At 41.2% G+C, this 5,128-nt stretch overlaps 1 pseudogene; it reads right to left on the reverse strand.

The window, feature by feature from the left end:
- Positions 1–3,370: 3,370 nt before the first annotated feature.
- LOC136507418 (uncharacterized) lies at positions 3,371–5,128 on the reverse strand (annotated as a pseudogene).

The following is a 5,128-nucleotide window of genomic DNA, read 5'->3' on the forward strand; positions in this document are numbered from 1 at the left end:
CGAGAGTTAGAAGTGAATGGAGGGTCAAATACTGACCGGACGCTGGCTCCGGTGTGACCGGACGCTGGCTCAGGGTCCGGTCAGTTCATTTGACCAAAGTGAAAGCGTCTGGAAGTGACCAGATGTTGTGAGGTCAAGTGACCGGACGCTGAGGGCCAGCGTCCGGTCAACTCCAGTAAGGTCCCAGAGAGGGAGAATCCTGATCAGACGCGTCCGGTTAATGCTGACCGAACGCTGATCAGGTTCTGGCTACTAACCGGGCGCTGCTCAGCAAGTGACCGGACGCTTAGAGAGTGCCAGTGAAGAGAAAACGTGACCGGACGCTGGCTAGCGTCCGGTCAACACTTAACCACTAGAGTTCGGGGTGTAATGACCGGAGCGTCCAGTCAACATGACCAGAGCGTCCGATCACCCCGTAGAGGCACATAACAGTTCGTTTTTCAGCCGGTGTTATAAATACCACCTCCACTCGTGTGTGGGGGTACTTTTACTCATTCCAACAACTGAGAAACACCTTAGAGAGTGTCAAGAAGAGCAAGGTCCTAGTGAGGTGATTGAGATTTGAGAATCCCAAAGAGAGCCCTCATTAGTGAAGATCAAGAGTAGTAAAGTGTGCATCCACCCTTCTCATTAGGCTTGTCGTGGTCAAGTGAGAGTTCGTGCTTGTTACTCTTGGTGATCGTCATCACCTAGACGGCTTGGTAGTGATTGGGAGCTTGGTGATCATCCAGAGAGCTTGCAGATGACTCAACTCAAGTTATAAGCGGTTGTGGGTGATTCACCGCGACGGAGTGTCGAAGAATCAACCCGTAGAGAGCACTTGATCCTTGCGCGGATCAAGGGGAGCTACACCCTTGCGCGGGTGCTGGTTTATGATTGACATTAGCAACCGTCAACATAACACCATGCATGTCTTAACTTGGTTGAACTTGACTGAGTAGAAGTTTAAGTTTTGCTTCCATCTCAGATTGAGTCTTCTTCATCTCCTCTCGGTCCATAATCCTTGCCTGCTCAGATTCTTGCACCTTCTTTGATAAATCAGCCACCGTACACGAACTTCAGCATTTGTTCTTTTCTCTGCTTCTAGTTCTATCTCGGTGTTCTGCTCACTGGATCTAGGTTGGGCATTCTGGAACCCCACATTCTGCAAGAACTGATTCTTCTTGGTGTTCTCAGCAAGCACATCACCAACAACCTGAGCTGCAGACTTCAGTTTTTCACCTTCTGTTCTTGTAGACAGCTTGTTTTCCATTTGAGTATAGCAAGCAAGTAGTAAAACATGGTTGATGATGAGAGAATTAAAAATAAGTATTACAAAGAGCCAAGTCTGAAAGTTATCTTACAATAGCCTCCTATACAGTAGGGGTGTAGCATTTTTTTTCTTGCTGTAGTGGAACTCCTGGAACAAATCAAATGCATTAGGTTCTTCATCATTGTATTTGTCTCCCTGAAAACAACATTTATATGCATCAGGTCCAGCAGCATGAATCAGGGGTTACAGGGTTACAAAAACCAGGACAACTACTGTTCAACTTAAAAATGATGAATCTGGGCAGCTACTGTTCAACTAAAAATATGGAAGAACATGTTCAACTAAAAAGATGATGAATCTGGACAGCTACTGTTCAACTAAAAATCTGGACGAACATGTTCAACTAAAAATCTAGACAGCTACTGTTCAACTAAAAATCTAGATAGCTAATGTTTTTAGATGATGTCAGCACAGCAATTTTCTTTGCCAGGTCCTAGTTTACTGCAGCAGTAGCATGAACATTAGCTGTAGGTGTGCTACTACACTGCATGAAGCACACCTGCAGCTAGTGTTCATCTGAAAAAAATAAGTAGCAACAGCTACAGCATGCTATGCAACTAGAATGCATAGGAGTTTAGGACCATGCTGCAAGTATAGTGGTAAACTAAAAGTAAAATTATCATCTGTACATGCCGAATCGAAATATTTGCTTGTACCAAATTTTACAAACACAATTTTCTGTAAAATAGCAGCAGTAGCATTTACAATAGCATGCAGCAGCATGTAACAATCAACTTATGATGTACAATAGCAGCAGCAGCTTAATATGGTCATCACAAGAGCAGCAGCATGTTAAAAACACAATATTCTGTAAAATTTCCCTTACATCAGAGCAGCAGCATGACAAGTAGTTGTGTTCCCACATAAATCAATACATCTCAAATTCCCAAGATTATGTAAAGTGACAAATATTTCAGCAGTTTGAAAATTATTGATGAGCTTCATATAGGAAGCTTTATTTCCCCCCTTAAACATGCTTAAGTAATAGTTGCATACATTTATTTATATGGTGTTTAACATGGCCCACTTATCAAATTTTCAACATGAACCATATAGGCACGGGGTCCGGTTGTTTGATGGTACTTAACATTCCCTTGGTTGTCTTTATTCTTTTGACACATCTCCTACATCAGACAAAAATACATGTAAGGTTGGTGATAGATTAGCATGTACAAGGCATCAATCTAGTTTTTCAGAGAAAACGTACCATCTTTTTGGGACTCTTCCATGATTCTAAAAGTTGAATCCACTGTTCATTAGTCATGCATTTGAGAGGAGAAGTTTTTGTAACCAAATGTAGTGGAAAAGGATCAAAGTGCTAGTAATGACTTCTGAAATGAGCCTATCTTCTGAACTGATTGAGTCATTTCATGAATCTTGTAATGACTCCTGAATGCATGTGCTAGTTTTGGCATGTCAAAAACTACCTAGCTATGAAATTTTTGCATCCACCAATGAACCAAAACTTGAAAAAATCTGAGCAACCATTGGTCAGTTTGGAACTGAACTAAAACTAAACAGAAATTATACACAAATTCCATAGCTGAACATGGTCTCAAATACAAATTGAGGCTATCTGAGGTCTCAAATAGCAGAACATGGTCTCACATAGCAGAACATGGTCTCAAATACAAACATGGTCTAAACTTCAAATAGGGTGTCCATAGCTGAACATGGTCTCAAATACATATTGAGCCTTACAACATAATATTAAAACATAAAATTATAACAGATCCTTGTTAAGAGTTCTGCTGCACAATTCCTAAAAAACTTCCCCAACTTCATAAACATCCTTGTCCAGAAATCCTCTCATGGCAGCTAGCAAAATTCTTTGCAAGAGAATGTGACAATCATGTGTTTTTAGCCATTGTACCATTGCTCCCTCAGCATTTAAACATCTTGAGATGTTGGAAGCAAATCCATCTGGAAACTTGACCTCCCGTAAAAAACCACAAAAAGCCTTCTTCTGTTCAGTGGACAAGGTATATCTAGCATGAGGCATCTCACATGAATCTCCATCCTCTCTAAATTGCAGCTCCTTTTTAATTCCCAAATCTTTCAAATCAAGCCTAGCTTTAGCTGTATCTTTTGTCTTGCCTTTATATCGAGAATTGTCCCAATTAGGTTCTCACATACGTTTTTCTCAATGTGCATCACATCAAAATTATGTCTCACCTTCAACATTTTCCAATATGGTAACTTCCAAAAACTAACCATCCAGCTCCAAATTTCCACATGACCCCCTTTAGAGTTGGAACGCTTCCTTTTCCCAGTTCCTTGTGGCTTCCCAGGTCTGACATCTTTAACTCTCTCCAATTCAGACAGCAGCTCTTCCGTACAGAATTGACCTGGTGGATCATTGCTTTCGTGAAGTCCGGCAAACTCATTGTTTCTCCTCAAAGGATGTTCCTTTGGAAGGAAACGGAAGTGTCCAAAATAACCAATTTTGCTCCTTAGGCCACATGAAAGTGGATGCTTGTCACAATGGAGACAAGCAAAATAGCCCTTTGTGGTACGCCCTGAAAGAGTGCTCAAAGCTGGGTAATCATGGATGCACCACAAAACTATAGCACAAAGTTTAAATGGTTTTCCAGTAATAGCATCATAAGTATCGACACCTGTCCAAAGCTAAAGTAAATCCTCTACAAGAGGCTCTAAAAATACAACAAAGTCCTTCCTGGGTGATTTCAGACCTAGAATAAGCAAAGCTATCATAAAGTTTGACTCCTCCATGCATTCCCACAGTGCTAGGTTGTATGGCACAACAAGCACAGGCCACATGCTATATTTCGCGTTCTTTTCTGAAAAAGGATTGAACCCATCAGTAGCTAGGCCAAGTCTAAGGTTTCTTGCATCCTTTGCAAAATCTGGATATTCACGGTCGAAATCTTGCCATGCCTCACCATCAGCTGGGTGGCTCATATTCTTCTCAATGGGCTGCCGCTTTAACATGTGCCATTGTGCCACTTTTGATGCTTCTTTGGTCGAAAACATCATCTTTAGCCTAGGTGCTAATGGAACATGCCGCAAAACTTTTTGTGGAATCTTCTATCTTTCTGCGTCTTTCCATCTCGAGAGACCACAAACTGGGCAATTGTCATGCTTGGCATATTCCTTTCTCAACAGCACACAATTATTGTAGCACACATGTATTGATTCATAACCAAGACCTAGTTCCTTTAGAATACTCTTTGCTTCATCATATGATTTTGGGAATGTATTGCATTCTGGGGAAGCTTCAGCCAATAGCTTCATGTGTGCAGAAAAAGCAGAATTGCTAATCCTATATAATGACTTTATATGAAGAAGCCTTACCACAAATGAGAACCTTGAAAATTTGGTACAGCCAGGATAAAGTTGACGCTTTGCCTCTCTCATTAGAATTTTCAAAAATGACTCTTACGAGGTTCTTCAGCGCCAACTTCATTTTCTACATCCAGTCTTGCTTGTGCCGCTGCAGTCTGTAGGTCTCCTAAAATTCCTTCCAAACGAGCACCATAGTTGTCATCCTGTCACACCTACCCCATGTGTGGAACCATCATTATTGTCATGCAGATCAATAGGATGCTCAATAACATTGACATCTAAGCTCTCTCCATGATGAATCCACCGAGTATAAGTAGTTTCCATGCCAATCATCAGTATGTGCTTCTTCACAACAGCCTGTCTTTGGTACTTCTGACTAAGGCATCTGCTACAGGGGCATAGAATTTCAACATTCTCATTGAATTTCCCTTGAATGAAACTCATAAATTCTTTGACACCATCAATGTATTCATGGGAAAATAGTCTGTTATGCACCCAACTTCTATCCAT

The sequence above is a fragment of the Miscanthus floridulus genome, chromosome 15 (assembly GCF_019320115.1).
Source record: "Miscanthus floridulus cultivar M001 chromosome 15, ASM1932011v1, whole genome shotgun sequence".
Taxonomy (NCBI): Eukaryota; Viridiplantae; Streptophyta; class Magnoliopsida; order Poales; family Poaceae; genus Miscanthus; species Miscanthus floridulus.